The sequence below is a fragment of the Myxine glutinosa genome, chromosome 3 (assembly GCF_964187855.1).
Source record: "Myxine glutinosa chromosome 3, kmMyxGlut1.1, whole genome shotgun sequence".
In the NCBI taxonomy this organism is placed as follows: Eukaryota; Metazoa; Chordata; class Myxini; order Myxiniformes; family Myxinidae; genus Myxine; species Myxine glutinosa.
This window is the reverse complement of record NC_136263.1, coordinates 138,370,436-138,383,063: the sequence shown is the minus strand read 5'-3', so window position 1 is coordinate 138,383,063 and position 12,628 is coordinate 138,370,436. Positions and strand designations below refer to the sequence as shown.

Below are 12,628 nucleotides of genomic sequence, written 5' to 3'. Positions count from 1 at the left end.
AAGGAATGTGCAGGACTGAATGAATGAATGGGCTTGCTGCATCTTTTCATTTTGGAGTTAATGCAATGTGAAATTTCTGGGAAACCCTATGGCCGGCAGCAGACCTGATGTGTTCTCTGTGGGGCCTTGCATGACATAAAAATCTGACCAAATCGGTGAGATGCAAGGTTCAGTGTTTTGGTGTTCAGGCGTATCTTCAGTGTCCTTTGGCACACTAAATCCACTCATGTTCAATTGTTAAATAAATCACCATTTCCATCCCTTCAACCGTAATCCTTCAATGTAAAAATTCTGATCCTTTACGCATGAATTCGATGATGGTTTCTTACTTTCTAGGAAGATGCCCTGCTTTGTGAAATTTTATCTGACGTTTTTGGATTATCCCCAGTCTTTGAACTGCTTGCAGCTGTTGCTGCTCGGTGTTTGGCAGAGCTAAGTAAAAACCTGATCGATGAATTATTGCAACTCACTGTTAGCTGGCCTATCTGTTACTTCTCTCAACCCGCCCAGCTGGACTCATAGTTACTGCTCAGAAAATTGATGACATCACTCCAATCCTCAAGTGACTTCACTGGCTCCCAGTACATGCCAATCACTGATGATGTGTCAATCAAAGAAAAATTGGTTCTTACCTGCAATTCTGACCTGATCATATTGTTAGAATTCTATGGTATATCAACCCTAATATATTCTGGTAGTTAATAGCACAAAGTTGAAAACGTTGGTGGTTGAGCATTTTTTAGATCATAGACTTCTGAACTGTAAATTTTTCTGCCCTTGAAAGTCCACTACTCCTCCAACCCCATCACTTGTTTTTAAATCTCTTCAAATGCCTAGTCTTAAAACTTTGTTTTTTATATATTCCTTACAAAAGCAGCACTATATATAAGAACTTCATGGATTGATAAATAGAGCCTGGTGTTGGCTTAGCGGTTCGGGTGCCGGCTTGGGATCCTGGGTTTGAATCCCGGTCGATCGCTGAATTAACGCCAGGGAGGTTGACTCAGCCTGTCATCCTTCAGAGGTCGACAAATTGAGTACCAGCTCACTGGTAATTCCCTGTGTGTCGCAAGAGGCGACTAACAGGGTTGGCGGTAGGAAGGGCATCCGGCCATAAAACATTGCTCCAAAAAATGGGACCATGGTGCCCAAAAAAAGGCCAACCCCTGCTTTACTGGGGAAAATGGCCTCTAAAGGTGGTTTATGGATTGATTAATTGAAGATGTGCTACGTATTTTCTGGATTTTTTTGCCCTACACATGACGTACAAAGTGGGTTAAGCAATTGGTTCACTTTGTCTGCTTACAGACTTTAGTTTATGATCAAGGAACTACTTAATTACCTCCATCACCGAAGGTGGGTGGAGGTTATGTTTTCACCACTGTCTGTTTGTCTGTGAGCAGGATATCTTAAAAAGTTATGGATAGATTTTGACGAAACGTGGTGGACAGGTTGGGTGTGTGACCAGGAAGAATTGATTAGATTTTGTTGAAGATCTGGATCTGATCATTTTTGAAGTGATTCTCCACCATTAAGTGAGAGGGGATCAAAAACGAGGTATAGCACGATATCTCAAAAGGTTATGGACGTATTCAGAAGAAACTTGGTAGACATGTTAGTTGTGTGACAAGGACGAAATTATTCAATTTTGGTGAAGATCTGGAAATGAGAAATTATTTTGATTTTCCAAGTGATTTTTCACCATTGAGAGAGGGGGCCAAAGCTGATATATGGCAATATATTTCAAAAAGCTGTGGACGGATTATGACAAATTTAGGTGGATGAGTTGGATAGTTGGCAAGGACAAGCCGATTAGATTTTTGTTCAGTTCGGGATCCAGATCCGGCCTATCAGTGGGATACAAAACGTGAATCATTCAGCCTGGCAGGGGTATGCACTCTACCAAATGCCGTTCTAGATTATATTGAATTATATATTTTTAACACTAGAATACTAATCGGAACATAAATCGGAACATGAACCTGCAATTTAGCAGTACTTTGGCTCTGAATTTGATGTTCAAGTTTATTTGACTGACAGACAGGCGGACAAAGTGAAAAAAAAATTCACTTGTCTATGCACATGCTCAATCAGGACAAATTCAGAGTGAAAGTACTACTAAACTGCTGGTTAGTTTTCCGATTTGTGTTCAAAATATAACGTTCAATTGAAATTATGTCGTTCCTCGATCATAAACTGACGTTTGTAGACAGACAGACAGGCAGACATAAGTGGACCAAATTCTTAACCCCACTTTTCGATTCGTCTGCGACGTAATAATTTAACTAAAATTGTTTGTCCTGAAATTGATTTCAGGACAATAGTTATTAATTAATAGTGAATTATACTGCAGTGAGGTTGAATATTTTGCAGCTGCTTCATAATCATATGTATAAGAAACAAACATTCCTCGACTATGAGTAGAACTAAATTTGCAGAAGGATGAGTATACAGGATGAGATATGCCTGAACAGAAGAAATGTATACAGGTGGATAGAAATGCTTGGAGAAGCCAAACAAAGTGTGTGTGATGAACAGCATCCTGGGAGATCAGGGAAGGCCATGTCCACACAGAAAATCACCCTTGACGATGAACTTATCCATAGTGATCGATGCATGATGTTATTTGACATTGACAATGAAATTGGCATCAGCCGCAGTACTTTGCAGGTGATTGTGTACAGCCATCTCAACGTTTGAAAGGTGGCATGCAGGTTGGGTGCCCAAAATGCTTACAAATGTCCATAATGTTCAGCACTTGGAAAGCACTACAGCCATACTCAACTGCTTCCATAATGAAGGGCGAATTTCTTCTGTCGTATTGTGAATGACTGAGGTACAGACGGGTGTTCCTACATGGACTGGAATCGGAGGCAAAGCATGGAATGCAACATCCAGAAAGTGTGCTCACACAACAGAAAGTGTGAGCAACACAGGATGCATCCACCATCTTCTGCGAATAAGTTTACGGTCGACTGACAGTCTTTTGGCAAGATCATGCTAAGTGTTTTATGATAGAGACATGAATGGTTACCTCCATCATCGAAGGTGGACGGAGGTTATGTTTTCACCCCTGTCTGTGAAGCAGGATATCTCAAAAGGTTATGGACAGATACGGACGAAATTTGGTGAACAGGTTTGGTGTGTGACGAGGACAAAATGATTAGATTTTGGTGAAAATGCGGATCCGGAAATTATTTTAAGCGATTCTTCACTATGAGTGAGAGGACAAATATATAATTATATATATATATATTGTTGCGGATTTGAGAATCCTGCACGTTGATAATTGTTGTAAATATCACCCTCTGTAAATAATAGTAATTCCTTGTAAATACCTCCATTAATTGTAAAGGTCAACGGTCGTCCCTTTAGCTAGTCCATGTACAAGCACGTAGCCAATCATAGAACCTCTCTATGGTTATTTCTTTATTATGTGTATTAGTTAAGGCTCTGTTTTCCACTAGTTGACATTGCATTGCACCAAATGAAATAAGGTAGAATCCCCTTTCAATTGCCACCAAAACACAATTGCCGGCAGCGTTCGCTGCCCTTTGGCTGGGGCTCGCTCGAATCGCCCCAAAACCTCCATTACGCACGTGGTCAAGCCTCAGAGAAGAAGGGGGAGGAGCTACATTATGGGCGTGGCCCGCACCTCGTCATCAAGGGTGGAGCCCCGAACGCCCAACCACAAATCAGTGGGTATGGCTTGGTAGGGCGTGTCATATAACCCGCGGCGCGACGCCCCCACCTCAGATGATTGAGGGGGAGAGATTCGTAAGGGGCCAGACGAGAGAGGGAGGACGAATTGCAAGTTCTGTTGAGGTCGAGTGGAGCGAGCAGGGGCGAGCGGCAGAAAGAGGGCCACGGGGATTGCCCGGCCGAGAATTGCGTATGCAACATACCAACTTTCCCCTGCTATATAATTGTCCGGTCGCGTCCAACGACACGCGGAGCTGTTTGCCGGGTTTTCGCCTCGACCCCAAAAGCGTGGATCGGAGCGCGCGCTTGGAGCCGGACCTCGACGCCTACCATCTGCCTGGCCCTTTCTCTGCCTTCCCATGCCATCGATCCCTGGCATCCATCTACCCCCATTCGTGTAAGTCTGACTGTCGTCTGTGTTGTCTGGGGAATAAGTTAAGCCTGCATAGATAAGCTAGAAATTGCTCTGTGTCCTTCTGCTCCTTCCATTTTCTGTATATTACTTTGATTTCTTTTCTTCCTTTAGTCTTGTGTAAATAATAATAAATCCTATTATTTCCTACCTTTGCCTTCTTCTTCTTCCTCGTCCGATCGTCCTTGTCTTTTCCATCATTGAACACCTGTGGCACGATTTGGCCAACCGCATATGAATCGGGTTTAGTCCCTTGATAAACGGCTCGCGCCGCAGTCCGCTTCGCTCGGCGTAATCCATTAACGCTGCGGCTCGGGCAGAAGTTATTCCCTCGTTCCCGGCTGGCGGCAGTAATTAGGTAAGTAGCGAACCCTTAAGCCTACGTACCCTACCTACCGTCGGTCCGGTAAGGACGTTGTAACTTCGAGGACCACGTCGGTCAGTCACAGGCAAGGGGATTAATCCCTCCTTGATAAGGGGAAGAGGGGCCGACGTTGAGATCCGTAACAATATATATATATAATTATATATATATATACATATATATATATATACACATATATATATATATATATATATATATATATATATATATATATATATATATATATATATATATATATATATATATATATATATATATACATATATATATATATATATACATATATATATATATATATACATATATATATATATATATACATATATATATATATATATATACATATATATATATTTTGCGGTTTTGTGAATAAAGAATGACCCCCCCTCGTAGGTAGTTGCACCACAACATGAAGCCTCGCTTTAGTTCAGTTATTTCTTATTAAATGTAAGCGTAGTCTCCTTTCCTGTGTTAGTATGCGTTGAGCAGGCCAGTGAGTTAGGTGGTCTTTGAGCTGGAATGCCACGTGCTAGGCCTGGAACAAGTCTGGCAAGGCCGAAGGGAGGAGCTGCAGGGGAGTGGCCGGTAAGCGGCGAGCAGCCAATCGGAGCTCAAGGGGAGTGGCTAACAACGGCAGTGAGAGGAGGGGCTTGGAACATTCGGGTAAGGCTGGGGGAGGCGATATAAAGCCCTGTAGAGACATTTAGAAGACTGTAGAGACAAAAGAATTAAGTGGTGACACCTGAACTATAGAGGGGACGTAGAGAGTTTAGGTGGTTGTTAATAAAGGGTGTGCTTAGTTTAAAGGGACGACGAGGGAAGCACGAGTTATTGGGGAAATTAGTTAGATAGATGATGCTGTGTGAGTGAGGAATTGTGTGTGGAAAATAAAATGGAATTGTGTTGAGGGGTAGTGTGAATTGAATTGCATGGTGTGCAGGATAAATGGTGTGGAATGATTGGTGTGGAGTGCATGGTCCGAAGGACTGAATGGGGGGAAGTGGAACCCATTCGCGAAATCCCAGGGGGGGTAGTGTAAAGCCAGGTAGAGGGCATAGGTAAATTGTATGGATATTGACACCTGTGGTGCAGGTAGTGGAAAGAAGTGCTTTGTAGGATGCATGAGACTGTGGAATGGCTGGGCGTGTGGCTTAATTAGTGAGTATAGTTATTGGGGCACTCCGTCACTGGTAGCTTGTCGGCCAGGTAAGGCCGCAGGTAGGCTCTGGGAGCCAGTTGGGATAGTTGTGAGTGGGGCCCGAGGATCCCAGGGAAGGACCCGGGTTGCCCAATGCCGAGGTGGGCATAGAGGGGGTAAGTGCCAGGGAGTGTCTTCCCCGGTTAGGTAGTCGCAGGAGCAGGCAAGCTCGGGAGGCGGCTTCAGTGGCGGAGGTGCGCAGGTAAGTAGGCCTGCTGGTGGAGCCACACAACCCAGCCCCGAAATTGTGCGAGGGCACAGTGAGAAAATTTGTGGGGGTGAGACCCAAATTCGGAGGGCACCAGGTGGGCAATGGGAATTCGGGTTCTTAGAACCACATAGTTTAAAGAGGCCGATTGGCAGGGTACGACCCCGGGTAGTTTAAAAGTGTAATGTTATTAGAGTAGTTAGGACGTGAGAAATCCCTTCGCACCATACACAGCAAGTCACCAAGGAGGACGAGCTCCACACCGAGGCTCTGTAAGCTGATTGAGTAGTAAGACGCATCATGACGTGGATGAGACATTGTGTTTGTTCCATCCCTTCCTTCCTGGGAGGGATTTGGAGACGAATTTGGCATAGAGGGGGATATGGGAGACAAGACGTAGAGACGGATTGTAAATACAAGGGGGGCTAGGGTAGTGTAGCCGACAGTGGGGGGTACGGACGGTTAGGGACGAGTTTGCTCTGCTCGCGCTACCGCGTCCCTCGCACCGCACCAGGCATGGTGGTGCCTGGTCACCTTGATTTTTGTGTGCCACTGTGTCCTTTCCGTTTTGCTTGTTGTGCTTCGTCTTCTCTCCCCAGGACCATTTTGGAGGCCGAACTGTGCAGCATCCACTCTGCCGTGTCGCACCTGAGCAGCCGACCTGTGCAGCACTTTGCTGCCAAAACCACCTTGCTGCCATGTCCTTGCTACACATGTGCAGCCGAACTGTGCAGTACCTTGATGCCGAACCCACCTTGCTGCCCTGTCCTTGCTACACCTGTGCAGCCAAACTGTGCAGCACCTTGCTGCTGAACCCACCTTGCTGCACCCTTGCTACACTTGAGCAGCTGAACTGTGCAGCACCTCGCTGCCAGGCCTTTTGCTGCACCCTTGTCACACTTATGGACCACAAGCCTTGTGGCTCGCACCTCTGCTGTGCAGCATCTTGCTGCAAAATCATCTTGCACCTTCGGACCACTTGTTGGGTGGCACTGATGCCACGCAGTTGGACCACGTGAGAGTGGCCCTGCTGGCCAATAAAAAGAAAGTGTGAGCAATTGTTTACTATTGTGTGCCAGGAAGGAAGATGAAAGATTAGATGGCCCTGATGCTTCATATGGCCTGTATGCCGGTCAGGGCCAGCCGGTTTTGTTAGCCGCACACAGAAGACGCAAGATGCAAGCAGCAAGTGCCATATGAGTGTTGTTTTTCTCTCCTCCAATCTCTTTCCGAAAGTGTAGGTCCTGGGTCATAGCATTGTAAATAAAGTGAAGTTCCGTGCATTGTAAATATAAGAATGTGCCCACCGGCTATGTGTGTAGTTTGAAATTCCGGAAATACTCGGGTAGTTGTGGGTGTGAAGCTGTTAGAGTAGCTGCTCAACGCATTCGGGGGGACATATTTAGTGTTACAAATGTCGCACACATGGGTTAGAATAAATGCTAGGGGGGATCACACCTATGTGTCACATTTTAAAGGAATGGTAACTTTGCATGCCAGGCTCTACCGGTCGTTCCATTGTTGGTGTCGACTCGGAGGGGGTCTGATGAGAGAGGGGGGTAGTGTTGCGGTTTTGTGAATAAAGAATGACCCCCCCCCCCCCTCGTAGGTAGTTGCACCACAACATGTAGCCTCGCTTTAGTTCAGTTATTTCTTATTAAATGTAAGCGTAGTCTCCTTTCCTGTGTTAGTATGCGTTGAGCAGGCCAGTGAGTTAGGTGTTCTTTGAGCTGGAATGCCACGTGCTAGGCCTGGAACAAGTCTGGCAAGGCCGAAGGGAGGAGCTGCAGGGGAGTGGGCGTTAAGTGGCGAGCAGCCAATCGGAGCTCAAGGGGAGTGGCTAACAACGGCAGCGAGAGGAGGGGCTTGGAACATTCGGGTAAGGTTGGGGAGGGGCGATATAAAGCCCTGCCCCGGGCCCCCCGCAGCAGTCGCCAGTGGAGTGTGCCCTAGAAGTTGTGGTGGTTGAGTCGGAGTATCAGAGAGCGTTGTGAGACAGTCGGAGAGGGAGTGCCCCAGTGAACGAGTCAGTGAGAGAGAAGAGAGACGTTTTCACGAGTGGATTCAGTCCCTTGCTTGTTATAGCCTCTCTGTGCACGAACTATCCCTGTGCCCTGCGCTCTGCTGCTGCCTGTGAATAATGCGCTCGTGAGGACGATCCATTCCGGGGGCCAGAGACGCACCATCTCCCTACCTGCGCTCCCTGCACAGTGCACACGTGCCGCGAACATGCGAGGGCCACGCCCGGCGAGCAGTCCGGGAGCGACCGGCGCCAAGGCGCGTTTGGAGCGCGAACTGTCCTTCCTCCTTTTCCCTGCGTGAGTGAGTGGGCCCTTGTCCGGGGAATAAGTTAAGACTGACTAAGTGCCTGCTCTGTGTCTCTTCGCCCTGTATAACTGTAAATAAACCGGTGTTCTTCCTTCCATTTGATCATTCCCGTCATTTCCAACCATTGCCCTAGCACTGTACAAATAAAACCGCTCAAATCGGGTTCAATAAAAGTAATGGCACAAGTCACGTGACACGCAAACCGCTCGGCGTATCCGATTAGCGTGGCTTGTGTGAGGTCCAGTCCCCATTCTCATGGCGGCGTGGGTGCCAAAGATACGTGTGGATTCGACCCGATACCCTTCCGCACGCTCACTACGGGAGTGACCTCGTGGACTCGAAGCTCAAAGGGCGAAAAGGGGTTTAACCCCCCCTCTGTACGTCGACGGGCTCGAGAGATCCGCAACAATATATATATATATATATATATTGTTGCGGATCCCGGGCTCGTCGCCGTACTAAGGGGGGTTTAAGCCTTGCTCCCCCTCGAACTCCGGGTCCACTAGTTCGCCAACCACAACTACACTAGTGGTTGACGGATTGCTAAGCAATTCCAGCCGACGAGCCCGCAGCTACGCGTGGAAGGGTTAACGGTCACCACCGAATACCTTCAGACACACGCAGCTGTGAGAACGGGGACTGAACCCCGCACGAGTCACGCTGATCCTGGACGCCCGAGCGGTTGTGCGTCGCGTAACTCGTGCCGTTAACACTAGCGGACCCGATCGAGCAGTTTTAATTTGGGGCGATGCTAGGTCAATATGGAAAGGACGATAACGGCCAGGTTGGAAACCAAAACACAGTATTTATTCACAGTATTTACAGAACATGGACAAAGCGAAGAATCTTACCAGCCTTACCTAGGTGCCCAGACAAGGGCCCTCATTCGTTCGGGAAAGGGAAGGAAGAGGGTAATGTGCAAGAAGTGCGGCGGCTTCGTGCAGCTCGCCCGAATGGGCTCGGTCGTGCAGCTCGTGCGAATGGGCTCGTTTGACGGAAGCCCCAAGAATCGCTCCAACCTAGGACACCGCAGCTGGAGATGATCGCGGCAGGGACGATGATCAGTAACATGCACGTAGCAGGAACCAGAGGAGCGCTCAGTCTGCAGGAGCCAAGCAAGCGAGGGAGAGTATAGCAGGAGACCAGCGTGAGAGAGCGTATACCCAGCAAGAGAGAGCCAGCAAGAGAGAGAGCCTGCCAGAGAGAGAGAGCGGGTGAGTCTGGGCCGGGTTTTATAACCCCCCGAAACCCCACTCGAATGTTCCATGGGCCCCAATTGGCCACCTGGGGTCACATGTCGTGACAGCCCCTCATTGGTCACCCTCGGCCACTCCCTTTAGCTCCTCCTTCGGGCCTGCAAGGCCTGGCCTAGTCCCATGACGAGGCACTTTAGGCTTCGATGAGGCCTACTATTATCCTGCCTGCCTCAATGCATATCAATGCATCCTAACACCGGAAAGGGGACTATGCTTTACATTTAATAAGAAATAACGAACTATACGAGGCTACATGTTGTGGTGTAACTCGCTATGGGGGGGGGGGGGGTGCCTTTATTCACAAAACCGCAACAATATTGTCGCTCGGACCCTTCGGTTAACACCAGGGCTCGTGGATGGACCAGAACTGATTTACTTGAGGCGACGACCAAACACGGATTCGGCTATAAAACGCGGAGGAAGAAGGGAAGTGGAAGCTGTGGCAAAAGCGCATACCTGTGGAAGGCGAACCGACGGCAGCTTCGATCCTGCAGGGGAATTTATGAACTCAGGAACGACAAGATTAGAAGGTACAAAAATAAAGATTTATTCACGGAACCCAAAACAATGAAACGCGACAGTAATCAAATAAAGGGCCTAAATTGGGATCCCACACACCTCACTTCACAAACGAGACACAGGAAGGAATTACCAAAAGAAAAACGTTTGTTATGTAATTGTGAATGTGGTGCCTCCTTATCTGTCCTGTCGTCTTGCGTCTCCAAGCTCCGCTGCACACCACCAGGTCCCTCACTCCAAACTCCAAAGCACCGCGAAGGCCTGAGCCAACGCCCGCACCAGGCTCCTCGTCGACCGCCCATGAGGTCCGTGCACCACTCCGGGCTCCAGGAGCACAGAGCACCGCTCCAAGCACCACACAGATGGCGAGCCAACGACCACCAGGACCTTTCAAGACCAAGAAGGACCGCAAGAGCTTCAATCACACCGAGACAGCCAGAAAGCACAAGGGTTCGAGCTGGACGTGCAAGAGGGCCAGAGGGACGTGCTGCACAAGAGAGAACTGCTGAAATGTCCAACGCGTCCCTTTTATAACCTTGCGGCGATGACGTCAGCCTTGGCGCGCCATCAACCAGCGCCTTCCACCGAACCTTCCAGCTTCGTGCCTCCCGCACTCGTTGGCTGGAGGTTCGCGCCTACCGCTCTGACCAATCACAGGCCTGTGGCGTGGTGATAGCTCGTGTCACTCTATGTTCCTCGGCCTGCCGGAGGTGTAGCTGACTGCGGCCCTTGCGGCGTTGCCCCGAACTGGCCTCTTGCCTGTTCTCTTCCGAAGTCCTTGTCAGGGAAGGGAATTATTTAATGTTGTACTAAGGGCCTGTCTAAGTGTCTACAGGTGTGCATTGCCATAAGGGACAGAGGTTTGATTACCAGGTGTGACACACAGGGGTTTATCTTAATCCCTACACTATCTAAGACTCGAACATCCTGGTATGTTCACAAGCAGACTTCTTAACCCGACAAACCGGACTAAAACACAGAACTTATTGCAAGGTAGATTCCCTATCGCTACAGTCGAAGCATGTTACCTATTCAGAACTACCTGACTCTACATATTGCTCTACCCTACCGACATAACACAGCCCCCCCCCCCCCCCCCCCCTCCTCCACCCCACCAGGCGCTACCATTCCAGCCTTAACACTTACTGTCACACACTTAATTAACCTACGAAATAAATCAGGAGGGCTGTGGGAAGTGAGTCGGACTTCCTACCTACTCTCCTTAACATGCTAATCCCCTTAACAGTCATGCAATCAAAGATGTACATTTCAAATATTCGTTGTTCCTGCGGAGGGGAGGAAACAAACAACACACAAAATCTACTTCACCACAACCCTTAGCCTTATTCAAAAATACAGAACTCCATGAACATTTATGCAACCCCGGTCTGCAGACCGCGTCCCCCGGTAGATGCCACAAGACAACCTTACCTGCGGGGCCATCCTAATGTACCCCTAAATTTCCGCGGGCCCTGTCCAGATGTTACAGGTGAGTGACATGGCTCGGTGGATTTCGCCCACATTCATAACCCCTTAACCACTCATACTCATTCCATAAGTCATCACTGCACAAAATCATTTCAAACACGTATTTCATAGCATTTCCCCGTCGGTGAGGGTTTCCACACACCAGGTTCCGTTGCCTCCGGCTGCCGCGCAGCTCGACGGGTCGCCGGGGGTCTCCTTTACCCCACGGCGCCCAACCAGACCCTCCACCAACGAATTCCAGTTTCCAGATACCACCCGCTGCCAGGGGTAATTGCCGCAGAGGGGAGCCGCAGGCATCGCTCCTCAGAGCCTGATCTGTACCTGCGGATACACACACCTTCCCCACCCACAAGATCCCAAAACACATCTCCTCCCCCGCTGCCATTCAATTCTCAACACATTTCCATAAATGGTGTTACAAAAAGTTGCCATGGCCTGCCATTGTGAAATCCCCAGTTCACAGTTCAAATCATTACATTTCCACAAGCGCATTTCAAAACTCTCAATAATTATCACTCATCCGTTTTTCCATTCTCCACGACCACATAAACCACATAACCACAACACTAACACAAACGCCACCCACAAGACTCTGTGGCACCCATTCCAACCCTCCACCCTCCATGTCATCACTCTCACCCGCCCCCAACTCCAAATTACATGTCCCATAATTTCCATAAGCAAGTCCTGCAGCCTGGGACAGTAAACATCAAGGCCTTACCTCTACCTTGATGTGCAGGTAACTTCCGGTTGGTCAAGCCCAAAGTGCCATCCACCCTTCAAAATCCCAAAATTTATCATTGGGCCAACCAAATTCTTCCAAATTTCTCTTTTGTCCCCCACTACACTGGCAGGTATGTGGGTCCGCATCCAACGGTGATTATCACTACATAACTACCTGTGGCCACGACAGCGCCGCACCTCTACCGTGCAAGGGTCATCGGGACAAGCCGAGCAGTCGAAATGCCAACATGGCCCATGAGTGTCCATAAGGGTGCGACCCACCATCCATCCTTCGGCCCCCCTGCGAGGAACATAGCTGCACCAGCCCCAGCTGGCCAATGTGGTGAGCACCTGCTGCCACAAACACTACCGCACGCACAACCTCGGCCCTGGGGGAGACAGTCGCAGT

The 12,628-nt window shown here is 48.6% G+C and overlaps 1 protein-coding gene across 13 annotated transcripts in view; it reads left to right on the top strand.

The window, feature by feature from the left end:
• The window catches only part of LOC137423172 (upstream stimulatory factor 2), a 119,471-nt gene that overhangs the window by 34,317 nt on the left and 72,526 nt on the right, over positions 1–12,628 (top strand). The window lies entirely within an intron of this gene.